The sequence below is a fragment of the Acipenser ruthenus genome, chromosome 2 (assembly GCF_902713425.1).
Source record: "Acipenser ruthenus chromosome 2, fAciRut3.2 maternal haplotype, whole genome shotgun sequence".
Lineage (NCBI taxonomy): Eukaryota > Metazoa > Chordata > Actinopteri > Acipenseriformes > Acipenseridae > Acipenser > Acipenser ruthenus.
Genome location: NC_081190.1, coordinates 2,910,598 through 2,927,599, shown reverse-complemented (window position 1 = coordinate 2,927,599; position 17,002 = coordinate 2,910,598). Strand labels below are relative to the sequence as shown.

Sequence of the window (17,002 nt, the reverse complement as noted above, 5' to 3'; positions counted from 1 at the left end):
CTTCTATCGTAATATTCAGACACACTACTATTACATGTGGCCTGCAGCCCATGTGCTTCCTTGTTCCCACCCCTAAAGCAGTAGAGAATGCTGTTTTAAACTCAGTACTACTCTTAGTTCATTGCATAGCCTTGTAAAGCTGTAATAAAGTGAACAATGTAAAACAGGACCCAGCTGGGGCAAACTCTGTGTTCATGTTGGTCCTCCTGTAATAAAAATGGAGTGCTGAGTTTGCCCTGATTGGCTCTTGGCCACCTTTACAGTGCCTTGCATAAGTATTCACCCCCCTTGGACTTTTCCACATTTTGTAGTGTTACAACCTGGAATTAAAATTGATTTAATTAGGATTTTTTGTCACTGATCTACACAAAATAGTCCATAATGTCGAAGTGGGGAAAAAAATCTACATATTTTTCAAAATTATTTACAAATAAAAAACTGAAAAGTCTTGATTGCATAAGTATTCACCCCCTTTGCTGTGACACCCCTAAATAAGCTCTGGTGCAACCAATTGCCTTCAGAAGTCACATAATTAGTTGAATGGAGTCCACCTGTGTGCAATTAAAGTGGCACATGATTGCAGATTAAATACACCTGTTTCTGGAAGGCCCCAGAGTTTGTTAGAGAGCATATCTAAACAAACAGCATCATGAAGACCAAGGAGCTATCAAAACAAGTCCGGGATAAAGTTCTGGAGAAGCACCAATCAGGGTTGGGTTATAAAAAAATATCCCAAACTTTGAACATCCCCCGGAGCACCGTTAAATCCATAATTAAAAAATGGAAAGAATATCGCACAACCGCGATTCTGCCTAGAGAAGGCCGTCCACCAAAACTCAGTGACCAGGTAAGGAGGGCATTAAAGAGAAGCAACCAAGAGGCAAATGGTAACTCTGAAGGAACTGGAGAGATCCACAGCTGAGATGGGAGAAACCGTCCATGGGACAACTATAACCCGGACTCTCCACAGAGCTGGGCTTTATGGAAGAGTGGCGAGAAGAAAGCCATTGCTGAAAAAAACCCATATCAAATCCATTTGGATTTTGCCAAAAGGATTGTGGGAGACACAGCAAACATGTGGAAAAAGGTTCTCTGGTCTGATGAGACCAAAATTGAACTTTTTGGCCTTAGCGCAAAATGCTATGTGTGGCGCAAAGCCAACACTGCTCATCACCCTGAGAACACCATCCCCACGGTGAAGCATGGTGGTGGCAGCATCATGTTATGGGGATGCTTTTCATCGGCATGGACTGGGAAACTGGTCAGGATTGAGGGCAAGATGGATGGAGCCAAATACAGGGAAATTCTAGAGGAAAACCTTTTCAGTCTGCAAGAGACCTGGGACTGGGGTGGAGGTTCACCTTCCAGCAGGACAATGACCCTAAACACACAGCCAAAGCTACACTGGAGTGGTTTAAAAACAAGAACCTGAATGTCTTGGAATGGCCCAGTCAAAGCCCAGACCTCAATCCGACTGAGAATCTGTGGCAAGACTTGAACATTGCTGTTCACCAACGGTCCCCATCCAACTTGACAGAGCTTGAGCAATTTTGCCAAGAAGAATGGGCAAAAATTGCAGGATCCAGATGTGCAAAGCTGGTAGAGACTTACCCAAAAAGACTCACAGCTGTAATTGCTGCCAAAGGTGCTTCTACCAAGTATTGACTCAGGGGGGTGAATACTTATGCAACCAACAAATGTCTTTTTTTTTTGTTTAATTAACTTTTGTGTCGCAATAAAAAATATTTTGCACCTTCAAAGTGTTAAGTATGTTGTGTAAATCAAATGGTAAAAATCCCAATTAAATCCATTTTAATTCCAGGTTGTAACACTACAAAATGTGGAAAAGTCCAAGGGGGGTGAATACTTATGCAAGGCACTGTATATTATTACACTTTACAGGGATTACCATTTGTTGTATGTAACTTGGCACCTTTTGTAGACATGACATGTTTATATGGCTAGATTGCCTCTTTTTGTAAATGTGAAATGTTTCTGCATATTATAATTACAGCAGTCAAAAAAAATAAGTGCTTGTTGCATGCTGTGGGGGGATGGATGGGCAGTGTTAAGACAGACGGAGGATCTTTGGTGGTGTACTTATCGAGCCGTGAGTAATATTACTAATTGAAAGAAGGTACTGTGGCATAGGTGACAGAGCATGTGTGGCAGAGTAGGGGGAGGAGAAAATATGTAGTCCAGAAGGGTCCTGCAGGACTACATTCCCCAGAATGCCACAGGGTTATCTGGAGCCAGAGTGGAATCACCTGGCTCCATTTTAATGAGAAGCACCTGAAGCTGATTAAGCCATGCATAAAAGGGTTGGAAACCCTGCAGTCAGGGCTGTGTGCCAGGCTGATGAAGGACAAGTCATGGTTTGTTCATTTGTTTTGTAATTAATAAAAGTGCATGAAAGTGCTAAAAAGTACTGTTCTGTGTCTGGGTCTGTTTTTAAAGGGTGCAATCGAATCTTCAAACAAGTGCAATCTTTCACAGTACTTTCTGAACTCCCGGTCTGTACATCTCTCTCAATGGCGTGATTAGACCTCAGATAACCTCTAGCCTCAACAATTATACAGCACTGAAGGGTCTTCCAAGCTTTACAGCTGGAGAGGATGGTGCCCAGGAGGATCCAGCAGTTTCAAAGTGATACCATTGTGCAACCTACAGGATCTTATGACTTCAGAAGACTGTATACAATGCTGTTAATTAGCACTGACACTGTTCCACACCACCCTTTTAGAAATGCACGCCAGAGTAAATTTGCATAATCATTTTGCAGTTTGCTATGATGCATTTACCATGATTTACATGATTACTATGTATTTACTATGCATACAAGTTCTCTGTGATTTAATCTTCTTGTACTGTAATGCTTCACTACACTTTGCTCTGCTTTTACCATGGTATACAGCAGGAATCTTTTATAATTGCATCAGTGGTTTGGCCGTAACAAACACCTTTGTTAATTCAGTAGACTCACCAGTCACTTAATTGGTAAGGGTACAAATCTATAGGTTCCTGTGCATTTTGTTTGCTGTTATGAAGCTTTAGTGCTCTAGGATCAGTCAGGGTAGACAGTGTTGTGTACCAGGAGCAATTACTATAGGAACCGATGCTTCTGACTGGATTTTAATGCAGCAAGATTACATTTATCAGCCCAAGTCCGTCGCAGTGAGACGGGCAAGCTGATAGGCAGCAGTAAAGAAACTGTTCTGTTAATGACCGCAGTGGCAGGGAGGACTCTGCCGCTGGTTCAGCTGCGCTGCTGCTCAGTAAACAGGAAGGCTTGCCCGGGGCTGAGCTGACCGGGAGGTCCTGACTGGGTGGGAGGGCTTGTCCAGGGAGCCTACGCCTGTTTAAGAACGCAGCAACGACAGCGTTTGAGGCTACTCCAATGCCATGGCTACACAGACGGGCACGGAGAGAAAAGCCTCTGTGTTCATGTACACCGAGGAGGAGAGCGTCCGCTCCAGAGGAGAGGACTACTGCATGAAACCCTTCCACTCTAAGACGGTTCTTGTGAAGGCATTGCCCAGCCGAGGCTGTCAGGAAGAAGCTGGAGTCTCCGGGAAGACGCCGGGACTTGGCTAAGTTAGTTTAGGGTTTCGTAAGGTAGGTTCCTGGAGCGGGACGTCGCTTGCCGTGTGTGGAAAACTTTTATTTTTAGCTTTTTTGGTGTTGTTGTTTATTATATCTGACACTAGGGCTACCATTGATGGTACCCTAGTGGCGGCACCTATGTGTTAATTAAATCTGCGTTCCTGTGCGGCGTGTCAAAACCTAGTGTCTGTCTTATTATTATTCACTGACAATCCACGTAAGTGAAAACACCCGGAAAACAGTTTTGATTTATATTTATACCAGGGTATTTTTTATTATAGTTATTTGTTTGTTTAGCAGACGCCTTTATCCAAGGTGACTTACAGAGACTAGGGTGTGTGAACTATGCATCAGCTGCAGAGTCACTTACAATTACATCTCACCTGAAAGACGAAGCACAAGGAGTTTAAGTGACTTGCTCAGGGTCACACAGTGAGTCAGTGAGTGAGCTGGGATTTGAACCGGGGACCTCCTGGTTACAAGCCCTTTTCTTTAATCACCGGACCACACAACCGTGCTTTTCCCGTGGCTATGCTATGCGTTTGCCATAGTTTACCATGGTTTTATTTATTTTTTAATATGCTATAATGTACAATGCTTGTCTATGCTTTACCATGCTTTCACTGTGCTATGTTACATTTCATTCTGCTTTTACTATTGTCAACTTTTAAAAGGGTTGTACAACAACCTGCACACCTTTACACTGCTGTGCAAAAGTCTTAGACACATTCAGGAGCTACAATATACATCGATGTTATGAGCATCAACAATTTACTCAAAGCCTCCTCTAGTGTTTTCCACTATTGTAACAACTTTGACTATTATTAATACAGCTTAGTTTGTGTGAAAAGACACCAAGCTTGTCATTTAGCAATCTTTAATTCACATTGATCAGAATCTTCAAAAACGTGTGATCACAACAACTCAAAGTATACTTACATGAGCAGCTAATATGAAGTGTTGTAGTAGCAAATCCATCATATTTACCCAGTGGTTCTCAACGGGAAAATGTCTAAGACAGCAGTGTATGTACAGTTGAAGGGCTTCTACTTACAAGGCTGATTCATTTGTTGTATAGATGGTATCCCTGGTACAGTACTGTGACAGAAATATAATGAGTTTTGGTTGTAAATCTCCCTCCCGACCTGTGAGGGCACTAAGCAGCGAAAGGGAAAGGATTTGGGCGGGCTGGCCTGACAGTTCTTTCCCCGGGCTGGGAAGTCAGCCAGTCTGGAAGAAGGCAAGACTCTGTTGCAGGAACGTATTGACCCCAGAAGGTAAACGATGTAGCAGCAGCAGACAGTAGAGACAGCTGCAATCGTTACCAAGGGGTCATGCGTGATAGCATAAAGGGGACGGAGGATCGTAAATCTTTTCCTTCGCTTGGTTCAGAGAAGCACGGAACTGGAAAGACCGGGAGAGTTCCCAAATTGTATTGAGAAAACAAAGTGTTTGTGAGTGTTTTGTTTGTTTTTGTCACTGTTAGTAATTGTCTTTTGTTTGTAAATTCACTAGACGACTAACACGTTTCCGGAGCTGTCGCTTTGGACCAGCACTACCCTGAACAACAACACCACAGTCACTGTTTATTGTTATCACCCACCTCGAGCACTACTGCACGCACCCAGACTGGTGATTGTGTTTAGTATTATTGTTGGGCGGGTAACGCGTTATTATTTATTGGGTTTTGCAAACCCTTCTTATCGTTTCCTGCCGAGCTTTACACATTGGTGTGTATTGCCGGCGGATTATTGTTTGGTCGCCAGACCGGGATTTATACAAAAATAAAGACCCCTTTTCCAAACCGGATTACAGTTTCTTTTGTGTGATTATTCCTGCACTGCATCACCTCTGCACCTGTACTACTCAGCAACCACTTTGCCACAAGTACATATTCCATCACTTTCCAGCAGATCTGACAGATTTAATACAGGGTTGATATTGTATGAGCTTGGTTAGCAGGTGTTTCAGTATGCAAGACTGCAAAAATCACAGATCTTTTTCTCATTAAAGTCTCCCTGGGCCATGCTGCAAAACAGACTTTGCTACATATTGCCGATGAATGGGAGTTCAGCTACAGAGAGTCAGAGAGAGCTGGTGAAAGAAGTGTGGTGTTTCTTCAGTGGAACTGTTAAAGCCTCCTAGAGTTTTATCGCCAGGGCTGCAGGGTGGGAGGAACAGGCTGGAGAGCCTGATTGCATCCTCATTAGACAGAAGAAAATGTTTTTCAAAAGCCAGTTATCAGCGCTGACAGGTGTGACTGTAACATCTTATCCAGACCAATCCCTGCCTGAGCCTCCTTCCTCTCTTCACACAGAGATACGTACTGTTATTTATCTCTTTATGGGTTCCCCAAACCATTGACAGCTTCCCATCGGTCCTGTTTAGTTGAAGTTGATGTTATTTCCGCTCAGGAATAACTGTTATCTCCTCAGGGCTTGAGTGCACAAATGCAGACAAAACATGATGTGTTAAATATTTTAAAAAACGTTTTGTTTTAAATATTTAATTGAAATATTAATTTAATTGTAGTAAAAATTGAACACCCCTATAAAAGTTTACCATGGTAAATTTGCACAGTAACTTTGCCATTTTCCCATGTTTATACTGTGCAGTTCCATATGGCACTTATGCTTTACCATGATTTCACTGTGCTTTATTACACTTTGCTATGCTTTTACTATGGCACAGTACTTTATCAGCACAGTACTGTGTGTGTGTGTGTGTGTGGGAGACTAGTCACCCTGTCATTTCTCCTCAGTATAGCCTGTGTGTGTGTGTGTGTGTGTGTGTGTGTGTGTGTGTGTGTGTGTGTGTGGGAGTGTCTGTGTGTCAGACTATGCTCACCCTGTCATTTCTTCTCACAGTATAGCCTGTGTGTGTGTGTGTGTGTGTGTGTGTGTTTGTGTGTGTGTGTGTGTGTGTGTGCGTGTGTGTGTGTGTCTGTGTGTCAGACTATGCTCACCCTGTCATTTCTCATCACAGTATAGTCTGCTGGCTCACACGCTCAATGGCTTTGTATTTTACAAACTTACTCCAGAATTCCAGCAATGAAACAAGAGCTTATTGTCGCCCAGCCCTTTCCTGAGCCAGGGTTGCTATGGTTTCCCAGTGTAACAGGCCCCAGCGAGTGAAAGGAGGCGTGATGGCTTGGAATGAGGCTGCTTGTCTGTACTGCATGTCCTGTTTCCTGGACTGAGAGAGACACAGAGAGAGACGCACAGACAGCAGTGGCTCTCACACCCTTCCTCTGAAACGACTCAGCCTTGCTTCTCAGAAAACAACCCACCCTGGACTTTTCATGAGAATAAAGCCAAGGACTGTACAGTCTAAATATCGCAGTACTGGGGGCCTGAGAACAAGGGAATAATAATATACAGTATAATATATTTATTTTGTATAGCGCCTTTCATTAGAAGAAATCCCAAAGCGCTTCACATTAAAGAAAAATACACAAATACATAAATCAACACAATAAAATCTATGCATTGCAGTAAGCCAATGTATAAAAATGAGTCTCGAAGCGCGATTAAACATAGAGACAGACTGAGTCCCTGATAGACCTTTGAAGGGAGTTCCACAGACGAAGGACCAAAGAACAAAAGGCAGGATCTACAATAGTTTGTAACTTTGTTCTTGGTGGTACGGAAAGGAGATCATTTTTAGCAAACCGCAAGTTGTCTGTTCAAGGCCTTAAAGGTCAGCAGCAAGATCTTGAAGTCAATTCTATAACTGGTAACCAGTGGAGAGATGCTAAAACTGGTGTTATGGTCATGCTGTCTTTTTCTTGTTAAAACTCGAGCAGCAGAATTTTGAATGTATTGCAACCTATTAAGAACATTAGTGGAAACACCAGCAAACAAGGCATTACACTAGTCAATTCTCGATGCTTCAATACTATCAAGAAAACTCAGTGCTGGGGATCTGAGAACGAGTACATTCATTCTAGTCTAGAGAGCTACCGTAGGCACTGGGGATCTGATCTCAGTAGAGGGACACAAAGAATCTGCCAAACTGATATAGAGAACTTACTACTGAGGTCTTTGACTTTGACATGTTCAAGAAAGGCTAGATAATCTTAGCCAACACTTTCAGTTTTTTGAAGTAGCAGCCAAGCACAGCCTGTGACTCATGCAAGCACATTGAAAAGCACATGCATTTATTTTGATTCACGATGATTCAAACTAGGGTCAGCCAGTGGCCCCTGGTTATCTAAAATGGAAAGGAAACTTGGTTTCAAATACAAATTTGTAAACATCTGGATATATTTGTTTTCCTGTTTACTTAGGCCATTGTCCAGTAATCCTTATTAGTGATTTTGAATGTGCCAGTAATATATGTATGCACCAGTTGGTTCTGTTTATTTTTTGAATGCATGTATATAATGTAATATGCTGTTTTGGCTGTCTGATGATTGGATGTTTTGTTCTAAAGAAGGTGTTACCTGTACATCACATTACATGCTCCTGCTCCTGCTCCTGCTGCATAGATTCAATAAATACATTTAAAAAGGATACGCACCACTGGCGACCACTGTGCCAAAACTCTACAGCAGTCGTCCTCAGACTGGGGTCCTAGTTTGCCCAGGGTGTCCCCAGGAAATTCTGGAATCTTCTAATTTGTGAAACAACATCGGGGATGAAAGTAAGACTTATATTGCATAGCAGCTTCACCCATTCCAGTTTTTACACAGTGTATAGGTAACAAGATCGGGTGTGTCTTCCAAAACTCAAAGTAAGACAAAGAATAGATCAAACCACTATGCAATGGGAGTCTTATTCCCATCCCTGCAGAATAATGTACAGTTGAGCAGAGAGACTTCTGCTTGAATTAGTTTTGTTTTCTTTGACTTTATTGTACGGAGTGTGGTCTTTGACTGTTGTGGTGAGATGCAGGCCTTGTGATGCTTACAGATCATGTTATACTTAAATATTTACTTCACTGCAGTGCAGTTGTTCTTGTTTTTCTCAATTTCCAGTCTGGAATCCCTACTCAAAATAGTTTTTAAAGAAGGGTACCATCAGTGAGGCCATGTATTCCGCCTGGAGAGCATTACTGAGATCTTAAAAGCTCCAATGCCAGTGATGGTTGTTGTGCTTTGTCTTGCACACACGCTTCAAAAGCAGCTTCACCCAATTTGTAACAATATCCATCAATATCATCAGTTACAATTCATTTGTGTGTGTTTACATTACATGGCGGAGTGGCAAAGTGACCATTCTTAAACGTTTTTACTGTGCACTTTTCTCATTAGGCTTTAGTAAGCTTTCCTTCAATTCCACAATACAATGTACACCTGCAGCAGAATCTGACACACCTCTTGTACAGGCTTTCGATATTAGTTATGATGCAACTCCCATCAGGGCTCCTCAAACCGCAACTGCATCTCACTGCGTCTGCTTTATATCATGTTCAATGTATTCAATACTGGAGGCGTCGGCACAGCTAAAGGTTATTTTCCTTATTATTTCTTCAGCACAACACTGCATGCAGCAATTGGGACATAAAAAAGCTAAAGGATATTGCACCAGCACTGATGAGAGTTTAATTTTTAAAAAATGAAACAAACGTTGGATTCATTTACAAGCCTAGTTTGCTTTCAGGGAACATGCTGTTATTAGTGTGTTTGTTTTGTTTATTTACTGTAGCATGCCACCAGATGTTGGCTTTCCAGCTCCACCTTACTGCAGTATGAACGATTGCAACAAAGGGTATATATCATCAGTTATATTAAGAACGAACATAAACACCAGTAAATATGGGGAGATTTCAAGATGCTTTTAGGGAAATAACAAATCCTGGACCTGTCTGTCTGTCACATGGAGATCACGATACCTGGGTTGATTTTGTATCAATACAAACCTTTAGCATATACTGTCAGCTTTCTATAGATGTTTCAGACTGCATTTGGCTATATCATTAAAAAAGATTACCATAGAATATGTGCAGTCTTCCTGTGCTTTCCTCATGGTTATATATTGATTTGGCAATGTTTTTTTTTTTTAATATGGTTTATGTTACCTCCATGGGCTTTGCAGTGCTTAGCAATGTCTTCACTATGCTTTATTACATGTTGCAATGCTTTTACTAGGTTACGAGGACCCTCTAGTGTGTTCACTGGTTATCTTGTACAACAGTTGACTGAGGACAGCACTGCACAAGAGCCACCCACAAGCATCAGCAGCTGCAGCCATGCCTACTGTATGGACTGTATATAAATAACTACAGACAGACAGCAACTGTCTTAAAAGATAAACAAACCGAGATGCAAGATTTCTGCACGCGTAGTAAATGGTAACGGTGGACCCTTGGGCTTGATGAATATAGATTCACATGTTTTTGTATTAGAAGGATCTAGATTTTTAAACTGTCACCATGGGATGCACTTCACCATGGGATCCACATCAAGGACAGGACAGCCTGCCCTCTGAATAACACTGACTTATAAACAGCTTTCCATTTCAGAAAGCAAAGGAACACGTGTTTTCCAGCTGTGTGCAAGTTACGAATGGAGAGGAATTTTTTGGCAAATTCTTTAGGGATAGACAAAAGACATCTCTCTTGATTAATTGTTTTGGTTAACACGAAAACAGCCTGGATTCTGCGCCATCTTTACCAAACTTCATCATAGCCTCGGATAGTAATGGCTGTAGCCTTTCAGTCGCTGTCCAGTTTTTACTGCTGTGTTATTGGTTTTTTTAGTCTTACTGTAAATCGTAGGACGGAGTTATGGACGTACACTTGTCTTTCTTCCAAAGGTAGAATGGTAGCTCACCAAATGGACATGTTCTGGATGAGCATGAGGCATCATCAGTTTAGAAAAATCCCCCATGCACTATTTTAGAGGATGTACAGTACATTTGCTTGGCAGTGGATTTCAATGGCCAACCCACTGCACTGCAGTTTAGCACACTGGTTTAATTTGTTTATAAAGCACCAGACTGCAATTTCACTTGGTAGTGTTTTATTTATTTTTTTCCTGACAGTTTTTTTGCTAACCCTCGACCGATAAAAATAGCCAGTCTTAATGAGGCACCAATCAGTTATTGATTCCAGTTTATTGATCCCTCTTCCTGCACTGTATACAGCAGAGCACAGTGAGTGACTATGAGAACGAAGAGTCTTTGGTTTATTGATCCTCTTCCTGCACTGTATACAGCAGAGCACAGTGAGTGACTATGAGAATGAAGAGTCTTTGGTTTATTGATCCTCTTCCTGCACTGTATAATGCAGAGCACAGTGAGTGACTATGAGAACGAAGAGTCTTTGGTTTATTGGTCCCCCTTCCTGCACTGTATACAGCAGAGCACAGTGAGTGACTATGAGAATGAAGAGTCTTTGGTTTATTGGTCCCCCTTCCTGCACTGTATACAGCAGAGCACAGTGAGTGACTATGAGAATGAAGAGTCTTTGGTTTATTGATCCTCTTCCTGCACTGTATACAGCAGAGCACAGTGAGTGACTATGAGAATGAAGAGTCTTTGGTTTATTGATCCTCTTCCTGCACTGTATACAGCAGAGCACAGTGAGTGACTATGAGAACGAAGAGTCTGGTTTATTGGTCCCCCTTCCTGCACTGTATACAGCAGAGCACAGTGAGTGACTATGAGAATGAAGAGTCTTTGGTTTATTGATCCCCCTTCCTGCACTGTATACAGCAGAGCACAGTGAGTGACTATGAGAATGAAGAGTCTTTGGTTTATTGGTCCCCTTCCTGCACTGTATACAGCAGAGCACAGTGAGTGACTATGAGAATGAAGAGTCTTTGGTTTATTGATCCTCTTCCTGCACTGTATACAGCAGAGCACAGTGAGTGACTATGAGAATGAAGAGTCTTTGGTTTATTGATCCTCTTCCTGCACTGTATACAGCAGAGCACAGTGAGTGACTATGAGAACGAAGAGTCTGGTTTATTGGTCCCCCTTCCTGCACTGTATAATGCAGAGCACAGTGAGTGACTATGAGAATGAAGAGTCTTTGGTTTATTGATCCTCTTCCTGCACTGTATACAGCAGAGCACAGTGAGTGACTATGAGAACGAAGAGTCTGGTTTATTGGTCCCCCTTCCTGCACTGTATACAGCAGAGCACAGTGAGTGACTATGAGAATGAAGAGTCTTTGGTTTATTGATCCTCTTCCTGCACTGTATACAGCAGAGCACAGTGAGTGACTATGAGAATGAAGAGTCTTTGGTTTATTGATCCTCTTCCTGCACTGTATACAGCAGAGCACAGTGAGTGACTATGAGAATGAAGAGTCTTTGGTTTATTGATCCTCTTCCTGCACTGTATACAGCAGAGCACAGTGAGTGACTATGAGAATGAAGAGTCTTTGGTTTATTGATCCTCTTCCTGCACTGTATACAGCAGAGCACAGTGAGTGACTATGAGAATGAAGAGTCTTTGGTTTATTGATCCTCTTCCTGCACTGTATACAGCAGAGCACAGTGAGTGACTATGAGAATGAAGAGTCTTTGGTTTATTGATCCTCTTCCTGCACTGTATACAGCAGAGCACAGTGAGTGACTATGAGAATGAAGAGTCTTTGGTTTATTGATCCTCTTCCTGCACTGTATACAGCAGAGCACAGTGAGTGACTATGAGAACGAAGAGTCTGGTTTATTGGTCCCCCTTCCTGCACTGTATACAGCAGAGCACAGTGAGTGACTATGAGAATGAAGAGTCTTTGGTTTATTGATCCTCTTCCTGCACTGTATACAGCAGAGCACAGTGAGTGACTATGAGAATGAAGAGTCTTTGGTTTATTGATCCCCTTCCTGCACTGTATACAGCAGAGCACAGTGAGTGACTATGAGAACGAAGAGTCTTTGGTTTATTGATCCTCTTCCTGCACTGTATACAGCAGAGCACAGTGAGTGACTATGAGAATGAAGAGTCTTTGGTTTATTGATCCCCTTCCTGCACTGTATACAGCAGAGCACAGTGAGTGACTATGAGAACGAAGAGTCTTTGGTTTATTGATCCCCTTCCTGCACTGTATACAGCAGAGCACAGTGAGTGACTATGAGAACGAAGAGTCTTTGGTTTATTGGTCCCCCTTCCTGCACTGTATACAGCAGAGCACAGTGAGTGACTATGAGAATGAAGAGTCTTTGGTTTATTGATCCTCTTCCTGCACTGTATACAGCAGAGCACAGTGAGTGACTATGAGAACGAAGAGTCTTTGGTTTATTGGTCCCCCTTCCTGCACTGTATACAGCAGAGCACAGTGAGTCACTATGAGAATGAAGAGTCTTTGGATTTCTGCGTGTTCAACAAGAGAATAACAGAGTCTAATGCATCAGTCTGCACAGTCATCTACTGTAGTCTTTCAGATAAAACAGCACACCTATAGTTCCACACACATACGAGACCTATTTAAAGATCATACAGTACAAGGACCTCCCACTGCTTGTACAGATCTGTTGTGTTGTGGGTGCTTGTGACAAATAAAGTGTATTTGTGAGGTTGGCAGGGGTGAGATTAAACATCCGTGCATAAAGAGAAAAACATGTGAGGATTGTGGTCAGGTTAAATTGGTAAACTGATTGCCAATTTAACCTGACCACATGAATATAAGTGCAGCACTGGCTGCTAGAGTCAGTTCAATCAGGAACTCAAAGAGAGTGTCTGCATGGGTGATCAGAACTTTTGTTTTGTTTTAACTTCCCAGTGCTTGAATAGCAAATGCTGAGTTGCTATTTGCTGTTCAAGTTTTTTGCCTGCCTTGACCAATAGCTACCCACAGAGCCTCTGTAAGCTGTCTCAAAAAGAGAGGCAGCAGAAACGATGGGTATGAAGACTGAACTGCTTCGTTATCCACTGAAGTGCTATCCTGTCCAATAACCACAGGACAGTGGGGAGGGAGAGGGGGTGCTCTGGGGAAGCTGGGGATGCTAACCCTGCTCTGCAGATAAACATGGAAGACTGCATTCACCAGCACTGCAAATTGAGCAGTTATCATGAACACTAAAAACAATCACAGGTCTCCTTGTTAAAAGCGTGCTTTCTCGCTTAGGGGCAGTACAGTACAGACCTATAGAGTGACCCACTTACTGCAAACTGCAGAGATCCTGAGTACAGTAATTTGCTTTTTAAATAATTCCGCTTTCCAATAATGCCCCACCCCCCTCAGCCCTCTCCATCACAAAGGCAGGCTGTGCTTGTTTTCCGTGTCTCTGAATAAGGCTGTGCATGCACGCTAGCTCCCTGTGGGGTGCTTTAGCGTGAGAAGAGCTATGAATAGTCAAGCAGACTGACAGTGCTGCTGTGTTACAGCTCTTACACAACTGACACTTCCATCCTTTGGCTAAACACAGACTCAAAATGGCTGACAGATAAGAGTACAGGATATGCTGCTGTTATCAGGACAGATGTACTGTGCAATATCTCTGCTCTGAAGCTTCCTGAACAGATTGAATACATTGAGGCATTTTAGCCGTGACAGACTGTATGTTTTTTTATTTATTTATATTGAGCTACTGTAGGGTGACCGTAATGCTCCATGTTCACTGGGACTGAGGACGGGTTTGTAACTCACACTCTGTAATGCATTCTGGTACTTGCAGCATGGTGTTTCTTAAAGAAAAGAGTCAGGTAAAGGGAATTAGCTGGGGCCTCCTGAATTTGCACTGGATCCAGAAATAGACCTGAGATACTGTACCACCACTACGCACAGCTTAGTCATGCCAAGACTGCAACGTCATTGCTTTAAAAGCAGATTTATGAATGTATCCTTTTCTGAGAAAGTGGCAGTAGATCAATACTTTAGTTTCTCTATTGAGAGACAAATGGAGCACTAATGCTAATTGGTACTGTGTGGTTTTTTTTGGGTGATGTTAAATCTGTGTGTTCATGGGATTTCAAGAATGGCTGCTTCTGTACTGCAACGTTTGTCTGCTTGACTTAGTTTCTTGTACTAAATCGATGTAGTTCCCTCGACCCATCTTAATAACTCTTGTCTTTGGATTTGTGTTGTTGCTCTTCGCTGGACTCTCTCAAAAGACAAAACCTCCTTTTTGTAGTGTGGGGATCAAAATTGAATGCAGTCCTTTACAATACGTGTGGCCCCACCAGTATGTTATATTCAAGCTCGATTTGTCCTCTACACCTTGCCTGGTTACTGAAAGTGACGAGTCACCTACCACTCTTTACATCCCTCTCTCATCCATCTCTCCCAATTCCCTTCTTTTCCTCTTAACCTCTCTCCTTCCCTATCTACTCTCTATCACATCCCTGTTTCTCTCTCTCTCTCTCTCTCTCTCTCTCTCTCTCTCTCTCTCTCTCTCTCTCTCTCTCTCTCTCTCTCCTCCATGCCGCTCTCTCCCTCAGTCTAATCCCAAGACACATTCCGGAATCCTGGGCCTGCCCAGTGCGCATGTCGGTGTCCAGTGTTCCAGAACTCTGCACTGTAGGAGGGGACAGAGCTGATGTGACTGACAGCCCTGGGAATGTGTGTGTGTGTGAGAAAGAGAGCGCCATCTCTCTCTCTCTCTCTCTCTCTCTCTCTCTCTCTCTCTCTCTCTCTCTCTCTCTCTCTCTCTCTCTCTCTCTCTCTCTCTCTCTCTCTCTCTCTCTCTGCCTGTCTTGCTTGTGTGTGTGTGTGTGTGTGTGTGTGGGGGGGGCTGTATGGAAGGAGAATGCGCATTACCTCTGCAATATCAGAGACCCAGCTGTTAGACTAAGAGAGAGAAAGAGCTGGAGAGAAAGATAGAGAGAGGGATAACAGCCCTGCATTCTGTGCAGAGGGAGATGTGTGGGATGCTGTGATGCACTTTTCTGTACTGACGCGACAGAGTGGGCGACTGAAGATGTACTTACATTAAAGAATTAAGACCAAACGCAGCCAGATTGAAGGTAAGGCAGGCTGGGAGTGGGACTGCCCCCTCACCCCATCCCCCCTTCTTTGAGAAACAGAACAGGGGGCTGTGATCAGAGCTTGGTATTCTAGATCACCAGTTGGGGGCTCTTACAGTAAATGCCAGGAATATTCTTGATATATTTTGGATTGTCACAACTCATTGATGCTGTGATATCTTTGCTTCATGAGAGCTGGTGCTGCAAATGCCAGCAGACAGATGCATAGAAGAGAGTGTCGGCTTTGACTTGGGATAAACTTGTCAGGCATTTCAGATGAGGAGGCTTAAAGGGCAGTGTCCTCGTTCTCACTGGGGTCTAATATTAGACAGGTGAGCATATTTAGGACGCTTGTAGTGTTTCTACTGGGGCCGTATAGACTAGATTGTGGGCCTTCTTTTCAACCAAATCAGTTTGTTTGTGAGCTTCTTTACAGACTTTAGATGTGTGTATTGTTCTGTATACTGTATCACTGATAAATAGCACCCTGCAACCATCAAGACAAACCAGCTGAAGCCTGCACACACTGGTATCAGAGAATAGACAGCAACCCTTGTCTAGGCAGGCTTGCTGGGACCCTATGAAATCAATTTATTCCAAAAATAACACAATCAGTTGTTGCTAGATTTGTTACCTGCTTTTGAGCCTTTTAAAAAGCACCCTTTAAAATATTAGCAGGTGTTATATTGATACACTGGTTTTGTTTACATGCTACATGGTCTGTAAGGAGGGTCAGGGAAGCCAAAATCGTTGAAAATAAAATGTTCAAACAAAAGAATACATCACTTGTAGGCTGGGCATTAGCTTCACTACAGCTACCAAACAGCACAAAAATCACAGCGTGCGTACACACGCACGCACGCACGCACGCACGCACGCACGCACGCACGCACGCACGCACGCAACCAAACAGCCAAACAAACAAACAAAGGATTTTGCTTCCTTTTTATATTCATGTGGCCACTCCCCACAGCATCAACTACCTAACTGGGGAATGGACACACCTGTGATTGCTGGCAGGGACAGATTTAACCCCATCCCTGCCAACCTTCCATTCCCACACACACTATTTACAGCAGCAGGGCTTCTGCTGTGCCACAGAGGAAGAACTCAACTAAGGAGAAAGTCTCAATTAATGGGAGTTAAAACAAGATTTAAGACAATCATGATTATCTGAGCTAGCCAATAATCGATAATTAAAAATGCCATTCTTGTCCAACCCTGCACAACACCATTCACAGAATATAAATACCGCTTTCTTGCTCTGAGCAGTGAGGTGAAGACAGGGTGTAACTGATGGCCAACAAAGCGCTCTGTTATTTCGGTATTTGGCAGAACATGTTAGAGGTTCTGTATTCCGTCTCTAGTGTTTCTAAACAAACAGTCATTGTTGGATTTGTGAACCTCTGTGGCTTTGTTTTGTTTAGTGACAAGAGAATGGTGTTATGGAGGCAGAATTGTCCACTTTGGATAAAACGTTACTGTTGAAGGACAACTGTTTTGGTTTCTTTTTTCTGTCGACAGTATAAGCATGTTTTGTCAAA

At 42.8% G+C, this 17,002-nt stretch overlaps 1 protein-coding gene across 6 annotated transcripts in view; it reads left to right on the top strand.

Moving 5' to 3' along the window:
• LOC117403508 (AP-4 complex accessory subunit RUSC2-like) overlaps positions 1-17,002 on the top strand; it is a 44,773-nt gene that overhangs the window by 6,605 nt on the left and 21,166 nt on the right. Inside the window, exon 1 of one of the 6 annotated variants that reach the window (XM_058986282.1) lies at positions 15,218-15,458. The exons of the other annotated variants lie outside the window; for them this stretch is intronic. The gene's annotated coding sequence lies outside the window, so the exon portion shown is untranslated. Of the gene's footprint in view, positions 1-15,217; positions 15,459-17,002 lie in introns of those variants that run through there. 6 annotated transcript variants of the gene reach the window in all.